The sequence below is a fragment of the Lutra lutra genome, chromosome 10 (assembly GCF_902655055.1).
Source record: "Lutra lutra chromosome 10, mLutLut1.2, whole genome shotgun sequence".
Classification (NCBI taxonomy): Eukaryota; Metazoa; Chordata; class Mammalia; order Carnivora; family Mustelidae; genus Lutra; species Lutra lutra.
In genome coordinates this window covers 12,623,317-12,641,668 of record NC_062287.1, presented here as the reverse complement: position 1 = coordinate 12,641,668, position 18,352 = coordinate 12,623,317, and the positions used below count along the sequence as shown (strand labels likewise).

The following is an 18,352-nucleotide window of genomic DNA, read 5'->3' as shown; positions in this document are numbered from 1 at the left end:
GTGAGAGGGTGGCCGCAAGCACGTTATTTTTAATTAATGTCCAGTCTCTACACGTGCAAGATGGGCAACGGTCAGCAGATTGAGAATGGGGTGGCGTTGCATTTCTCTGGAACTGCCCCCTACTGGCTTGCCAAAGCTAATGGTCAATTTTTGGGAATTTTCTGAGCTGTTTTAAATTACAATGGCAGCTTGAAATCAGTCCTAGAGGGATTACTTACACCTAGGTAACTGGCAAGCCCTACAAAGCAGAGCCCCGCCCCCCCAACCCCCATCTGGTTCTTAAACCATTTTAGCGATCCATATACCACTGGAGCGTTCACATGGGGGTGGGGGACCACTTGGCAGGATAAAAATATTATCTAAATATTTAAATTGATAGGTATTATCAATAATATTTATTGATCACTTATTATATGCCAGGCACTGTTCTAAGCACTTTACATATATATATATCTATCTCCATGAATCCTCTCAACAACCCCATGTGGCTGGTGCTTCTTGAGCCTAAGATATGCCCAGAAAGCTGAGACTTGGAGTCAGAGGCAGGAGAGATTAATTCCATCCCCATTCCCTTCCTTTACGGAGGAAGCAATTGATAGCCAGAGAGGGGAAGTGTATTGGCCAAGGTCAGCGGCTAGGGGATAGGTCTACTGGCTTCCCAGCCCTTGTCTGTTCTCCTGCCCTTGTTCTTCCAGCTTGCCAAGGTTTAGCCCTGCCTAAGTCCAGGCGAGAGCTGAGCCCAAAAGCTGGGGGCTGACCGAAGGAGACTACACCAGGCGGGAGTCCATGCGGTGAGCCCAGTGGGCTCTGTGTAGTTCCTGCTGTCTCTGCTGCTGGGTAGGGTGTGACTGCTCCCCGACGCCTCTGCTCCTTCCAGAGCTATGGTTCCTTCTGCTCTGCCATTTTCTGACGATCTCAGTGGAAGGAATTCAGACTTCAGGCTTTTGGCAACAATCATCTGGAATACCAAGAAAAAATAAATAAAAATAAAAACCCAGCCCAGAGTTCTGCCTTTTAGCTCAAAGTCCTTAGCTGAGGGGAGTGGAGGAGGAGATAGATGGACTGAAACTTACACTGCCAAATGATCAACCCGGACAAGTCACCGTAAACTCTATAGGGGTTCGAGGTAAACTCTGTGTAGACTGGGGTTAGCCTCTGTAGCTTGCTTTGATGATTGCTTTTGGTTTTAAAAAAGTGGCCTGAGTCGAGGAAAAGAGACTCAAGATGAAAATCCCCTCAATTCTTAAATATATAGGTATATTCTAATGTAGGCTGCATGCTAATATGGTAAATATCCCAATGTAGACTATGGGATCAGGTAGTCCCAGAGCTGAAAGGGCCTTCTAGAATGTTCTCTCTGCCTCCAAGCCGGGAAACCAACTGTCTCCTGGGAAGAATGAGAGTGTGGGTAATTTTCTGCAGAGCAGGGCCCTCCCACGCAGGGACAATGAAATGCTTTCCTACGTCAGAGGGAGTTGCTGACAGATGGGGTGCTGTAGAAGAAAGAGGTTCTAGGGCTACTATGTCTGGGACACCTCACACAGATAAATTCACCTCTTTGAGGCTCAGTTTCCTAACCAGTTGGAGGTTTCAGACTGTGTGGTCTCCCCTTCCAGTTCTTACATTCTATATCCTAAACAAAAGGGAACATTTCCAAGATGGAATTAAACACACACACACACACACACACACACACACACACACACACGAATTGACAAATAGGGAAAGCTTTCAAAAATCTCATTCAAATTATTGCTGGATTTGTCTGTTAGTGAGATTTGTTTCTTTGCATGTGCTAATTGGTCTTGGCATTAATTAATCTGATTTCATTATATTCTCTTTAATTTGTCAAGATATCGTTTCGTTATTGGGTGACAGAACACTTTGGAGGATTGTTAGAATTGGAATCTATTTTCCCCCCTTTTAAAGTTCCTGGAGAAAAGTCGTTATCAATTAAGTTAATTTGCATACACATTAGGTTAATCGTTTTAGTTTAGCCAAATTTGTGGAAATTTACATAGCAAATTGACCCTCCACATTTCACTTAAACATATGTAGCACGCAGAGCAGTGCATTTTGAGTTGCTAATGAAACTGGGGTTATTTTACACGCTTCTTTTAGTAAAAGAGGTCCAATTAGACCAAGTAATTTTTTATTTCTTCCGTAATTGCAAAACAAATAAGCGTCTTGGCATTTTTTTTTTTTTCTAGCGGCAGCATCACGCGGACAGGGACGTTAATAGGGAAGTCATGTTTTCCTAATTAAGCCCGGCTTGATTCCTGCTCACTGTTCCGGCGTCAGCCCTCTGCAGCCTTCTTGTAGGTGCTCTTCTGCTTGAGTTGCTAAGCCTCCTGGTATACCTATTAATAGAAGACTCCCCCGCATGGAGCCAACTGAATTAAAAAATGTAACTGGGAAGGCAGGGTGGGAATTTTGACAGATTTGTTTTTAAATTTTTTTTTTTTTTTATGCCAGGGAAGAGAAAGTTGAATGCAGAAAGGGGTCTTGGTTCTCTCCATCAGGGGAAGAAAAGAGAGAAAAATAGCTTTTGTTCTCCCCCAGAAAAGAAGTTGGCATAACACATTGGTGGTGTTTCAACAGTGACTCCAGGGGCTAGCTTGTTCAATGTTGGAAAATTGGCTGCCATCCCCCCTTCCAGGACTGTGGAGCGGTAGGGAGCTTACAGTAATGTGGGATAGTTGCAAAAAAAAAAAAAAATGAAATCTGGAATCTGAGGTTTTGCTGAAGGGACAGGGAGAGGAATTCTGGCTTCTGTGTTGGAGAGGGTGGGAGTCAGAGGTGAGGGTTGTGCTGGGAGGGTGAGGATACTGATACGGTTAGACAGAAGCTGAGCTTCTACTTGCTCTTCTAACCCGACACCAAGGATACAGAAGTTCTTGAGCCCCTGTCCTGTGCTGGGCGTTTGTTCTTCTCGCACAGATTTTTCTGAATTGTAGAAGACTAAAATGGGCAGTGGGAATCAGAACGGGGTGCTGTACCTTCCACCCAGAGTCAGCAGACTTGGATTCTGGTCCTGGCTGAAGGTGGCAGAGAGGGGTCATAGTGCTCCATTCCTCTCTGTGGTCCCATCCTTTGCCACGTGCACTGTCGCTCTTCCCATGCAGGAGAGGAGTCTGTCTCCGTCCTCCTGGAATCTAGGCTGTCCTGTGACTGGCTTAGGCCAACAGAGTGCAGCAGACATGTTCATGTGCCTGTTCCAAGCCTAGTTCTCAGAAGGCTCGCCTGCCTCTGTTCACTCTCTGGGAATGCTGCTGCTCCCCTCCCCCAGACCAGCCTGCTGGACAAGATGGGGAGGGACATGTGGTCCAGGTGTCTCCATTGCCCAGCTGACATTCCGTCCCCAGAAGCGGGGCTGTCTAGCTGATCTGCAAGGGATCCCCCATTGGAGGAGGCATACCAGCTGGGCCCAGCCTAAATTTCCAGTCTGCAGAGCTGTGAGCTAAAGCAATGATTATTGCTTTTAGGCACTGAGTTTTGGGGTGATTTGTTAAGAAGTGGTAACTGATACAATCATTCACCAGTTGTGTGTCCTTGAGAAAATTCCTCTTCATGTCTGAGCTTCCAACCTCCTAAATCTATAAACCCAGAGGAGCCTTAAATTTCCTTCCAGCTTTATAAAGCACTCAAATACCACCTTGCTAGATCTGAGACAACCTGGCATCTCCCCAGAAAGGGATCCAGTTAGGGAACCCTGGGCTGTGTTGGGCACTAACGTACTGGGTGAATTCATCGGCTCCTCTCTAGATGAGAAGACGATGTGATGTGTGTATGTGGGAAGGAGAGTGTTGTCTATCTTGGGACAAAGAAGAGGAGCGGGAAACAGCATTGGGGCTCTGGAACGTGATGTGGTATTGAGGTGGTGTGTGCATGTGAGATGTTTGAAGACCAACTTATGAACCCCCGGGGTCAGTGCAGGGACGGCGCTTTGAATAATCATGAGTCTGTGGACATCGGTTATATAGCAGGTTACGGACCTGGAACCTCATCAAGGTAGGGCACCCAGCCTGGGGGGCTGAAGTCCCACAACCACGGGGCAGTGTGAGCTGGGGAAGGAAGCGCCCCACCAGCCTTTAGAACTAAGTTTCTCAGTCATGTTTCGTCACCATTACGTGCAGATGCCAGGCACATATGGGACACTTCTGTGGCCTGCCCAAGTTCTGCACCATGCTCAGGAGGTCAGTACCTTTCCCTTCACCATCAAGAGTATACTCAGTCGTGCGATAAGTAAGAATGAGAGGCACAGTGCTTAGCTTCTACAATCAGGGCTTAGTATTTGTGAAATGAATGAATGGCCAACAAATAAATTAATATTATTCTGTGGGTACATTTGAATTCCCTCTAATTTTATCAAACAATTTATTTGCAAGGTTTAATTTTTTTTTTATTATTTGGACTGCATTACTTCTGAAATATCTTTCAAATGATAGAGACATGCTCTTCCAGAAATAGCCCCATTATAGGAAATTCCACCTACTGGGCTGGGACCACTGAATAGGTCTGTGCTTTTGTTGTTCTCTTGGATTTTTGAGAACCCCACGGACCCCCTGAGTTTCTGTTATCCCAGCCACACTAGGCTCAGGCTCTTCCTCCTTTCCTGCCAGCCTTTGTTACCAAAGTCCCAGCATTCCTTGTCCAAGCAGGACTGACTCAGGGCAGAATCTGGTAGCTTCTCTCTTAGTTTCCCTGATGCCAAGCCAGAGAGGACAGACACTCAACTGAGCACAGCCACTGTGGTCAAATGCTTGAGCTGGCAAGGTGAGGCCCTGACTCTTGACACCAGAAGCCCAGGAACCATTGGGTGGGGGCGGGGGGAGTGGCTGAGTGACTGGAGCAGGGTCCTGAGCCCGTTGGGAGCCTCAGGGGTTAAAGCGAGCATGGCTGCTCCCTCCAGTGTCTGCTCCAAGACATCCAAAGAGAAAGTCCTCTTGTTTGCATGCCCTCCCCGCTTCCCTTTAGCACATGCACCCATGTCTTCATCCTCACCCCAGTTCCCAAGACTGCCATGTTTCCACAGCATCTTTGCACTCACACCCCTGGCTTACGATAAAATTATTGTGTTTATTTTCTGTGACTGAGAAAAGGCCACACGCGCTCATCTTCCGATCACCCGGTGCTTAAGAGGCTGCCTTGGACATAGGCTTTAATATGTGTTAACGATGAGCCCTTTCTGGGCACAGGGTGTTGGCTAACATTCTAGAAATCACGCCCCGTGGGTGCCCACCATCCCATATAAATGCAGAACTGTCCTTAGGGGGCAGAAACCTCATGCAGGGGACAAACTCCAGAGCCAGGCAGGGAAGGGTCCTGTGTGAACGGGTCAAGTGTAACACAGTAGGGGATGGGGGTGATGGGGACGACTGCAGGAAGGGCACCATGCCTAAGACATCCAGACTTCTTTCAAAACACCTCTGGCCGATAAAGTATGTGTCTGGTCTCCCACGCAGGACCACGGCCACAGGGTCAGACAAACCTTAATTCTCCAACCCCAGGGGACAGGGGCTTTGTCTGCAGTTTCCCCAGCACCTGCGAGGCCAGGTGGTACAGCATGGCTGCGGAGTCAGAAGGTAAGGTTATCATCATCTTACTAGCTGTGTGATATCCAGACCAAGTGTTTCAAGTAATTGTGCCTCAGTTTCCACCCATGTGGTATGGATATACCAATGACAAAGTAAGGTAGGCAAATGCAGTTAATAAAATGTAAGCGTTGCTATGCAAATGCAGGGTACTGCTCTTAAGGTTCTTGGTAGAGTCCCTTACGGCTCTCTTCCAAACTGCTTGGACCCTGATCTCATCATGGTTGGGCAAGGATCAGTCCCTGTGGGGTGTGCCGCCCCTCCCCCCGTGGGCCCCGCCCCTTGTCCTCTTGCTGATCCAGGAGCAAAGTAGAAAATGGCATTTCTGAATGAGGCTGACAGTTCACCAGGCACGAAAACCCACCCAGTTGTGACTCAGAGTTTTGGAGCCGCAGATAGAATTAAGGAAATGTTAATGTATTCTCATTGCTTTGCCTCCTGCCTACACAGGCATAAGCCATAAGAAGGGAGGATGGGGAGGGAGAGGGGACAGGGAGATGGGGAGTTGTGCTGATGGGCTCTGGGGGTGGGGGCTGGTGGGGACTGCAGGGTCCCGAGGCTGCCTGGCTGCTACAGCTGGGCCTCAGGTCCCCAGGGGACAGGGAGGGATGTGTTGGCATCTGGTCTCTGCCAAGCGAGTCGGTGGCCGGGAATGCAGTATGGGCTGAGGCACGGGGCTAGAGCAGAGGGGCTCCGGGGTGCACTGTGAGTGCCCACGCAGGGGACGGAGAGGGGGAGGGCTGCAAGTTGGATAAACCAGAGCTGTCTGCCTTGGTGCTGAGCCTTGTCAATGGCAAACAGCCGTTTAGAATCAATGTCTTTTCCAAATGAGGCCCCTGAATGTTGTATGCTTCGTAAGATCTATCTGTCTATCTGTGCATTTACGCAGGGAGCTAGTTCCCCAGGGCTCCGCAGCCAGTATGCTACCTCAGCGTGGAACAGTCCCCTGGGAAGCTGCCTCTTTTTCTCAGCCTCCTGCGGGGGGCTCCAGGACCAAGCCCCGTGGGGCCGGGAGGAGCGGCTGTCAGTGTGATGGGTGTATGTATAGGCGCCTTGTAGCACTGGCTCCGTTAGTTCACTTTTTATTCCCGAATGCGAGTAGCTGTTGCAGCATTTGCCGAGCACCAACCAGGGGCTAATTGAGGGGTCCGGAAAGGTAAAGGAAGCATAGCCCCATCTCCTAGGCTCACAGGCTACCTCAAATCTAGGTCTGTGATCCGCACAGAAGCTCTCTGCTCCCTGCCTCGTACCGGGCTGTGGAAGGTACCCAGTCAATATTAAAGATGCTCTCCTTAATAATGAGTCAGTCTCAGGACTGGGTGCTTTCCATTCTATCACTGGACCCCTAGGGGGCTCCCGAGGCACCACTGGGACTGCAGGGTGGCTGGACCTTTTGGGTTCTCCAGATGCAGCCTGCTCTGTGATCGGTTCGGGGTGGCTTCCTCGTAGAGCAGGAGGTGCCAGCAAGTGATGTGGCAGGTTTGTGCTGGGGACATTCCATCTTGTCCTTCCCTCCGGTGGCCTCAGCCTCATCCCACCGAGCCCGCAGAGCGAAGGCCTGGTAAAGGGCCATGACCTCAAGAATAAAGAGCAGAGGAGGAACTCGGTAGCCCTGGGAGGGGAGGCTCAGCCAGCAGCATCAGGCCTGGGCTTCCAGCGATCCGGGCTGGGACTCCTCCCTGCTTGGAGAGGCTGGGAGGCCTTTCAAACCCTACTTGCCGGGAAAAAGTGCTGGTTCTTGCTGTCTCTGCCCTCTCTTCCCCTTCTCGGGCCTTTGAATGTTTTAAATGCCAGTCTTCATGGTTTGATGGAGAATTTTACACTAATGCAGAGTATTACCTAGTTAATTTGACTAGAATAGATGGTGATTTTACACGGTGAGGCTGTTGCCTCTTGAGCTAACTGTTCCAATACCGTGGACTGGGCAGCTGCTCTCCTGGAATCTGATGAGCGGAGGGCGACTGCCAATGGGCTTCCCGGGAGCTCCCCGGGAGGGAGGCTGGCCAACAGGAAGGGGCCAAGAATAGGCCTGGGATAATCGGCTCCTTCCTTCAGTCATTCACTCGCTGATTAGTTCCTTCCTTTACTCTATAACTGACTCATTCGTTATTTCTTAATTACGTTCATCCATTTCCTTCCTTCCTTTGACAAGCCTATAGCATGTGTCCATGAGGTGCCAGACCCAGGAGTAGGTCCTGGGGGTACAGAGAGGCTCGAGTCCACTCCTTCCCATCAGGTCCTCACGCACAAACAGCTAAGGACACCGCCGTAGGCCCCAAATGAGTCCCAATCACTGTGGGAGTCTGGAGGAGAGGCCGGCCTCTTGGGAGGCTCAGACAGGCTCCACGGAGGGCTGAGACCTAACTGAGCCTCAAGATCTTCCACCGGGCAGGTGTGCTAGGGGGTTGGACGGGCAATGAGATCAGCAGCTGGGTCCAAAGAAATGCTGAGAGCACCCCGTCCTAAAGAGAGACCCCAGCACCTGGGGTAGATGAGGCCATCACCCCCCCCACACACACACATAGCCACCCTCGAGTCCAGCGTCCCAGTCTATGGAGGAACAGGGAGAGGGGCCCACCACTGATTTTGTAGAGGCGATTTAGAATCCCCTCTCCCTCCCCAGCGCCAGGTGAGAGGGGCTCTGAAGGAATTATTCAGGGTGCCGAGAGTGCCTGTAGGAGGGGAGATGACACTTCATTCCCAGGATAAAGGGGACACTCCAGTGCTTTGAATGGAGTTAGGGACAGTGGGGGTTTCTTTTTTTTTTTTTTTTTAAATATGGAACGCTTCACGAATTTGCGTGTCATCCTTGCGCAGGGGCCATGCTAATCTTCTCTGTATAGTTCCAATTTTAGTATATGTGCTGCCGAAGCGAGCACGACAGTGGGGGTTTCTTGAAGAAGTTTGACTTGTGTCCTCTGTTTGTGTCTTTCCTGGAACTTTCTGGTGCGGGAGCCGGGAAAGGGGGCGCAAGGAGCGCAGTGTTTGAAGCCCAGACTGGCTTGGGTCAAGGCCAGAAGGAAGGCCAGTGTTGTGAGTCTGGGAAGGAAGTGGGGCAGGGGGAGGGGATCTCCCCTCCACCCCGAGTCTCCCCAGCTCTCAGAGAGAACCAAAGAAAACCCGGAAGACATCATGGGTGTGGAAGGGCGAGATGTCTAGAGGAGGGGCGCTTGCCACGGGCCTGTGTCTAGTACCGGAGGAGATGGCCCTCCCTGGGGGTCGAGCACTGGCGGCGGCCTAAGGCAGCCACGGCTGCCCTTCCTGCCATGGTCCTCGGTACTGGGGGAACTAATCCCACTAATCCAACACCACTGTGTGTACCCACACACAAGCAGAGCCACCAGCAGGGGATGGAACCGGGCTGACGAGTTAGAGACCAAGGCTTATCCCACGGGCTCAAGCAGCCAGTTCCACACAATGACCCCGGCCATCCTTCCTAACTGACCCCCCTGTCCTCAGCACCAGAGGATCCAGATCCAGGAGAGGGACAGAGAAATTAAGGTATCCGTTAATGAGAGGATCCAGAGAACCTGACGGAAGGTGTGGCTAGAAAAAAACAATGTATTTATGCCCCACTGAGTATAAACTGTTTAATAAACCATTTCATAAACCAGTAAAACAAAGAGAAGGAAGAAAGATGTTCCAGGCAGATGTAACCACGAGAGCAAAGTCACGGAGGGGTGTGAGCCCACGGCCGGGGAGTCTGAACGGTCTAGTGGACCAGGGGCGGGGGAGAGGGATGCGATGGGAGAGGGTGGGGCGTGGGACTCTAACTCATGCTCTCAGAAAGAAGCTGGAAGTGATTCAAGAGGTTCCTGCCCCTGGGCAGCGTCAGGCGCCCTCCCAGCCTCATCCCTTCCAGCCTGACATTTCCAGCAGCACTCTTCTCTGGGCAGGGGGGAGAACTTCTCCTGCCCTAGAAAGTCTCACCTACCCCGTAAGCCCTCCATGCTAATACATTTATTAAAGAACGCGTGGGTGCCTTTATTAGGTTCCGGTGCTCAGCGTTGGTTTGGGGAGACCTGTAACCCTAAACATCCACTCTCGGGAGATGCTTGTCCATGTCTCTTGCCCTCCATTCCCGAAACGAAAGGTGGCTGAGCCAGGTTGCCGCGAAGGTGGAGAAGGGCGCTGCCAGCGGCATCAGGGAGACGGTGCTGGGGGGTGGGTGTAGGGAAGCCGCCGGCGGTGGAAACGCTGAGCTAGAAGACCAATGAATTAACTTGTCAAGTCCTTCTTCTCAGATAGCAACGGGGCAGTACATTCATAGTGGAGTGTCCACAGTTCTGAGCATCCGCGTTCTTGTTTTCTTTGTGTTCAGATTCAAATTCGTGGAATAGTCCTTAATTAGAGCGGTGTTTGCAATAGTTGCACGGAAGAGTCAGAAGCATTTTGCAATATTAAGCAACTCCTACTCTGCTTAAACCTGTATGTACGTGAGTCTAGATGTCACAGGCGTCACGTGTCGTACGGACTCTCTGGGTGAGAAACGGTGAAAATCAACTGTTGTCCATTATTTTCTGAAGTGACAGTTTATCACTTGGGACCCCGTTATCATGTCTGGAAATAAGTAAAATCTGATGCTCTCTTCTGAATACATAGACGTGGGGCTTTAAGAGTTTTATCGTCGTTTCTAATGGACCCTGCCTCCGCTGAGAACTTTCTTCAAGTGGAAATTAACAACAACAAAAAAAAAACTATCTAAGAACTACAGTGACTCGAGATGTCTAAATTGGCATTAATCTCAACAGCACACAAATTATGTAAATGTCTCGATTATGACAACATAATTAGGGACTCTTTAAATAAAGGCAAGAAAAATAATTTTGGAGTAAATACACAATAGTTTTGGAATTATTTTATCTTTGTTTTATTATTCATCCAAACATTGTCAGCACCCAAACATGTGCAATAATAATTAAATTCGTCTGTCTTTGAGACTTGCCAACTTTCAGTCATATTAAAAGAAATCCACAGTTTTACACTTAAATTTTTTTTTTATCTTGTCATCGGGAAGGTATATTTGGCAAGCTAGGAGGGTAAGCATATTTTATTAGTTTGTTATATTAATTTTACCTCTTAAGTATTTAGAGCCATGATCTGTGGGCCTTCTTGGTTGCCCTACCCCTCTCCCCCTGCAACCCCAATCCCACCGTTAGGAGAGGGTCTGCTTATCTACCCCCTGTGAGCATCTCCGTCGCCTTCTCCCAACCTCAGCCTTTATACTGACATTGTAGCCCTTGAGGGCACAGTGAGAAGGGTTGGCAGATGGCCTAAAGCCTCAGCCGGAAAAGCACAGGGGCTTAAAGATTTTCTTGTCCTACAGCATCGTTTCACTGGCAAAGAAATCGAGTCAGAGAGGCCAGGGGTCTCACCAGGGTCCGCACACCTCTGGAGAGTCACTCTTCCCAGAGGCCCCGGAGTTAGGGACTGTCTGTGGACAGAGTGCACGGGGGCAGGCTGAGGAGACGTTTGCACAAATCACCTGCATCTCGGCAGCCCACAAGCCTCTAGCACCTTCTCGTGAGTGATGCTCCGCAGAGTTGGCACAGAGGGAGGAGTGAGCAGGCGGCCTTCCTTGTGCCTGCTGCTACAAGACTTCCCGGTCTCATGATGATGGAGTTGGGAGGGGGGCAGCCTGGGATACGGCCCCAGCCCTCCTGCTCACCTACCCTCTCCAGGTCCGAGTTCCCCACGCTGTAGAACGAGCCACCAGGTGGGATGATCTCTGAGATGCGTCCCAGCCCCCCACATCCCACGTCTGAATGATCCCCCAGCGGCTGCAGGTTTGTGGAACCCTGAGAACTAGATTTGGCCTCAATCCATGTTTCTTCTTCATTTCTAAAACCACATGCACTTGCTGGAACACTAACTCCATCTGGTCTTCCTTCCCTTCCTCCTGATTTCGCTCCCTGCTGGAAAGCGCTGCATCACGCCCAAGGCACCTTAGGGAGCTGCTCTCACCAACTCCCTGGTTTTTCTCCCCTGAGGCTTAGCAAGTCACGCGTTGCCAAGAACTCCCTTCCTTCTGCACCAGCAGAGAGGAGCCGCCACGGTCCGGGGGAGCAGGCTTCTTCCCTTTCCCGTTGGGGAGGCTGGCAAGCGAGGATCACCAGCCTCCCTCCCTCAGGGCGCAGAGCCCCACTTGCCCTCCTTGGCCTGCTGCTCCGTCTCCAGAAAGCCCAGCCTTCAGCAGCTTTGCTTTCCCATCACAATTGCACCTCCCGCCTGGCCGCCTCCATCCCAAACTCCTAGTAAATTCCATCCTTTTGCTCTTCTCCTTCTTTCTCGGGCTGTGGAGTGGCGTGGTTAAGGCCATGCCTGAGTTTGAATCCAGCTCCCCTGTTCATGGGCTATGAGGCTTTCTGTGAAATGATTTTCTTTTCTGTCAATTGGGCATAACAATTTCTGCACAACAGGGCCGTTGTGAAGCAGGGACTGATAGGTAGTGAGAAATCGCGTCCGTTAGTCTTTGATCTGATGAGCATGTGTGAAGCCCTTTGTCCTCTCTTCTTCATTACTTTCTCCAGGTTTCTTCCAGATTGCATTCACAGACCTCACCTTTTCTTAATTTCTAGTAAAATAATTGGAGTCAACATCCCACACGTCTCTGGAGAGTCATTCTTCCCAGTCGTTTTGAGGATTTTTTGGGTGGCTTATGTCCTGCTGGTCACTTGTGGTCCTGAATTCCTGTCCCCACTCCATTCTGGAGTCCTCTCTTGGTGTCTGGTTATTCCACTGTTATTTTCTGCCTGCCCAGCCATGCCCACATGGGATCGAAGGCCTCCTCCCTTCCCAGCACCCCGACAGTGTGAGTCTTTCTATTGGTGACTATGATGTTTATAGAGCTTCTGAGAGTGGAAGGGGTTATGTGTATAAGGAGAGGAAAAGAACATTACAATGATTACGTGCCATTGTTGGTGAAGTCACAGTGTTTGCTGAGTAGAAAGAGGGGAAGTTGAGCCGGGTGAGGCATTCCAAGGAGCGGGAACATGGTGGTCAAAGAGCCTCCATGGCCCACTGTGACGGTCTGCCAGCTTCTCATCAAATCCACAGCCTCTGGGCACTCTGCCCTGCCCTCAGAGTTCAGTGTGGCCTGTACGGAGGTCCAGTCATTAGCATGTGAGGAGAAGTGATCTGTGCAGAAACTTCCCACACACTCCTTCTCGCTCTTTTCCCTTTGACTGAGGGTGATCATGAGCCCCAGGGAGGCCTTCTCGATGCTGTTGAAGGCCGCGGCGCTGCTGTTAGCCCGTGTCTGAGAGAAGGGAAGAGGAGCGCCTCTTCCACCAGCCAGGGCATTGGTTTTGTCCTGCTACATGAGCGAACAACGAAGTTGGGAGTTCAAGGCATTCTGGGGTCTGTTCATTCTAGCAGTTGGCACTACCCGTACTAATACACACCTGAAACTTTTCCTTTTCCAAATTCATCGTGCTTGCAAGTACATGTGTAATATCGGCCTTCACTGGTAGACTACAAGCCACACAAGGGCAAGGACCAGGCTTTCTGATCATCTTGTCCCCTACACCTGGTGTACGGTAGGCGCTCGGTAAGGATGGGTCTCGCCGAATGGAGTGGAATCGATGTTTGGGGAAACGCCGCGTTACGCCCTTTGGGGAGCACGTGGAGCAGTAGTGCCTTGTTTTCAGAGCCTCGTGGTCCTTGCCATTGAGCCTCTCTTCCTCCTCCTCAGGCCGCCCTGCCCTGGCCTGATGCTGTAGCCTCATTCTGACCTTTAAATGTAGCATGTGCCCATAACCTGCTACTTATGGGACTGGAGTCCAAAGGTTTGCCTTCACCTGCAATGTCCTATGCTGATGGACCTACTTCCTCTTACCCTGTGCTAAGCCCAGCCAGTTCTGGGGAGCAATCCCATAACCCACAATAACCGGTAACAGGTGTGAACAGATGGGATTAATACGCCAGGGTTTTGGGGCACCTGGGTAGCTCCGTCATTAAGTATCCAACTCTTGGTTTCCTCTCAGGTTATGATCTCATGGGTCATGGGATCGAGCCCCGAGTAGGGCTCTGTGTCAATGAGGAGTCTGCTTGAAGATTCTCTCCTTCTACCCCTGCCCCCACTCACATGCACTGCCTATCTCTCTCTCCCTCTCTCTAATTAATAAATAAATCTTTAAAAAAATTAAATACCAGTGTTTGAAGCCTGACTCCACCTACTTCTTAGTGGTGCAGGGTACATCCTTGGGAGTGGATCGGTACATCCATCCATTGGTAAATCCTTGGGAATGGATGTAATTTCTTTGTGCCTTAATGTCCTCATCCGAATAATTGGGCTTCAGATAGGACTTGCACGTAGGGTTATTGTGAGAACGGAGTACAATAAAGCACATAAAACACAGAGACGAGCACTTGGCACACAGTAAGTGTTCAATGAATGTTGTTACTATTATCACTGCCCTTTCCAGCTCATAAAGCTGTTTTACCAACTTCATTGAATACCCCTCCTATGATCCTAGGAGACATCCACTGTAAGTAAAATGGTTGCTGAGCACATTCAGATTCAGATCCCATAACACCCTCTCACCTGCACTTTTCCCAGACTCCTGCCAGCTCCCAGGTCCAGCCCGTGGGGCCGCCTCATGGTGTCTCTGCAAAGGCTTCTGGGAAGGGTACCACTGCAGCAGCAAACAGCTGCTTTGGCTAATCCATTTTCTCTGTGCATTTGCAGGATACATAATTAAGAGTTCTGCTGAGGGGGGAAATAAAGCACACCATTAGCATATTATGCCAGGTCTAGCGCCCGCCTGGGCCCCACTGCCACACAAGACATTAAGGTAAGACTCCAAAAACAGCCCCAGGGCTGCTTGATGGGATCTGTTCCGTGTTAATTCCGAGTAAATATTTGCTCTTCGGGTTTTCATATACTTCACCATCAGTGTGGATTTTGAAAGGTGGGCTCCCCCAACAAACACTTTTCATTTAATTATCAGACCACTTAAAATCAGTTCCTAAGGCTCTCCATATTTACCCTTTTATTTTGTCTAGCATTTTGCTTGCTTCCTTTCTTTCTCCCAATACTGCCTTCTTTCTTGCTGCCAGCTTCTATCTCTCTTACTCTTATCTGCATCTTTGATATCCAGATCTGGGAAATAAGCCCCTGGTGGAATGGGATGAACGAGGAGTGGGCACCAAGAATCCTGGAGTAAGGGTGAGTCCAAACCTTGACGTCCTCCTTTGAATCTTCTGCATGAAGGGATCAGGCATGGCTCCTTGGACACTACCTGAGGGGCTGGAGAAGAGAGGGGCTGGGAGATTCAAAAGAGAAATGGAAAAGTTCAGAGCTTGAGAGGAGGGAGCAAGTGGAAGAAGGTTGGGGTCCAGTTTGGGAAGAGAGGGGGAAGTTCTCGGGATCTTCCAAGAAGCCAGTTGGTATGAAAACTCGTTTTCAATGGGTTTTATGAACCCATAATGACCAGCAGAGTGGTGGACACCCTCACAGCACCCTGTGACACGAGCTGTTCATGCCCCACCCAAGGGCCAGGTTGGGAGAGGTCACCATCCCTTATGTCAGTCACAGAGGCACAGAGGATGCTGGGAAAGAAAGAGAATGTTGCCAAAGCTTAGCCTGATGTGTCATCTTGACAAGGTTTTATGAGCCTTATGCTTGGACTCAGAACTCATGTCAGCCAACCCCAAGCATCAGTCCCCTCTACCCATCCCTCAAATGATGTTCCTTCATTGATACGGAGTACATAAGCTTCTGTGGTGCAGCGCCCATGGTAGGGCAGTGCTGAGAGCTAAAGCTTCTTGAATCACTGAGACAGTCATCCTATCTTTCTGGTGCTGTCCTGGTCCCAGGTTGCACATTGGAATGTCCAGGGAGCTTGTCTAATCCTTTTGCCTTGTCATTCCCTCACTGAATTGAGTTCACCTGTCAAAGTACTTCTGAGTTTGTTTTTCCAGCTTCAATACTCCCAATTTTTTCCTCTTCTCAGCATTTATCACAATGCTTACTATGCCGTCCTTGGGTAAGCTGTGATTTAATGTCCTCCATTAGGCTTGTTTGGTTCAGGATGACAGGGACTACGTTCTAGTCACTGCTGTAACCTGGTGCCCAGCAGTGTCTGTGGATGGGAGGCACTCTGTCAGTATCTATGGGATGAATTAAAGAAGTGGTTTGGATCCTTTTCCTTTCTTTGTCTTCTCTCTCTGCATTCTGCAGTTTCTTATTTACCTCTGAATATGTATTATGTTGTTTTAACCAGAGAAGACCAGAGTAGGACTACCAACTCCATGCTTGATGCCAAGTTGGCAAACTTCTTCTGTAAAGAAGAAAAATATTTTCAGTTTGACTAGCCATAGTCTCAGTTGTAACTACTGAACTCTGTCATTACAGCCCCAGAGGAGCCATAGACAATATTTAAACACGTGGGTATGACTATGTTTCAATAAAACTTTATTTACAAAAAATGGATGGTGGGCCGGATTTGGCTTGTGAGGCACAGTTGCTTGACTTCTGCTCTAGACACCACAATTTGAGGAATTCAGAATGGAATTGGATTAGCTTTTAAAAATAATCCTAAAATTTGTATGGAACAAGAAAAGACCCGAAGAGCCAAAGGAATGTTGAAAAAGAAACCAAGCCTGGTGCCATCACAATGCCAGATTTCAGGCTCTATTATAAAGCTGTAATTTTCAAGACAGTATGGTACTGGTATGAAAACAGACACATAGATCAGTGGAACAGAACAGAGAACCTGGATGTGGACCCTCAACTCTATGGTTAACTCATCTTTGACAAAGCAGGAAAAACAGTCCAGTGGAAAAAGTCTCTTCAACAAACGGTATTGGGAAGATTTGACAGCCATGTGCAGAAGAATGAAACTGGACCATTTTCTTATACCACACATAAAAATAGACTCCAAATGGATGAGAGACCTGAATGTGAAACAGAAATCTATTCAAACCCTTGAGGAGAACACAGGAAGCAACCTCTTCGACCTCAGCCACAGCAACTTCTTGCTAGACACGTCTCCAAAGGCAAGGGAAACAAAGGCAAAAATGAACTATTGGGATTTCATCAAGATAAAAAGCTTTTGCAGAGCAAAGGAAATAGTTGCCAAAACCAGAAGACAATTGACAGAATGGGAGAAGATATTTGCAAATGACATATCAGATAAAGGGCTTGTATCCAAAATCTATAAAGAACTTATCAAAACTCAACACCCAGAGAACAAATAATCTAATCAAGAAATGGGCAGAAGATATGAACAGACATTTCTGCAAGAAAACACCCAAATGGCCAACAGACACATGAAAAAGTGTTCTGCATCACTTGGCATCAGGGAAATACAAATCAAAACCACAATGAGATATCACCTCACACCAGTCAGAATGGCTAAAATTCACCAGTCAGGAAATGACAGATGTTGGTGAGGATGTAGAGAAAAGGGAACCCTCCTACACTGTTGGTGGGAATGCAAGCTGGTGCAGCCACTCTGGAAAACAGTAGGGAGGTTCCTCAAAAAGTTGAAAATAGAGCTAACCTATGACCCAGCAATCGCACTACTGGGTATTTACCCTAAAGATACAAATGTAGTGATCCAAAGGAGCATGTGCACCTGAATGTTTATAGCAGCAATGTCCACAATAGCCAAACTGTGGAAATAGCCCTGATGTCCATTGACGGATGAATGGATAAAGAAGATGTGGTGTATATACATAATGGAATACTACTCAGCCATCAAAAAAATAAAATCTTGGAATTCACAACAATGTGAATGGAACTAGAGGGTATTATGCTGAGCGAAATAAGTCAAACAGAGAAAGACAATTATCATATCTCACTGACATGTGGAATTTAAGAAAGAAAACAGAGGATCATGGGGAAGAGAGGAAAAAATAAAAAGATGAAATCAGAGAGGGAGACAAACTGTAAGAGACTTTTAATCATAGGAAACAAACTGAAGGTTACTGGGGAGGAGGGAAATGGGGGGATGGGTTAACTGGGTGATGGACATTAAGGAGGGCAAGTGATGTAATGGGCACTGGGCATTATATAAGACTGATGAATCACTGGCCTCTATCTCTGAAACCAATAATATATTATCTGTTAATTAATTGAATTTAAATTTTTAAAAATGGAAAAAATAAAATTCATTATAAAATAAAAAAATGAGATAATATATGTTCAAAAAAATAAAAATAAGCTTATGAGAGGGCACCTAGAGCCGAATAGATCCAAGGAAGAATGAGCAGGAAAGATCTCTTGGGCTTGTCATGGCAGGAGCAGTTTCTGTAGAAGGCAAAGAGTGGGGAGGGTACCTACAAGGCCTATGGCTTGTCTGAGGTCAGGCTGAGAATGAAGTTGGGTCACAGTTGGAGAGACCGTTCCCTGCACCCCAAACTCCGTTACTGCTGGTCTAGGTACTCCACGAGCAGCCCAAGAGGAGGAGATCCAGTTCAAGCAGTGACAGTGCTCATGGGAGAACATTCTCGCCCTACCAGCAGCTTTAGCATGAGGGAGGAAAGCAGTGGGGGGATTTTTAAGCCCTTGTGCCTAATTGAAGTGACTGATCATGGTTGGAAACATGGGGAATGGGCACAGTAGGGATGTGTGTGAATGGGCCCATTTGCTCCTATAAATCTGGAACTACCGAGGGTGTGTGCTTGTGTGTGCACTTACTTCTACGGCTGAACTCACCACTCTTTGTTATAACTGTCTGCCTTCTTGTCCATTTCTCTTCCCAGATGGAGAGCTCCTTGAGGGTAAGGCCTTGTTTTTATTCATCTCTGTA

At 48.6% G+C, this 18,352-nt stretch overlaps 1 non-coding gene across 1 annotated transcript; it reads right to left on the bottom strand.

Annotated features, from left to right (window-relative positions):
* Nucleotides 1-8,366: 8,366 nt before the first annotated feature.
* On the bottom strand, nucleotides 8,367-8,473 carry LOC125080205 (U6 spliceosomal RNA). Its single transcript, XR_007121241.1, has one exon. It is a non-coding gene; the product is annotated as a U6 spliceosomal RNA (small nuclear RNA).
* Between the last annotated feature and the right edge of the window lie 9,879 nt (nucleotides 8,474-18,352).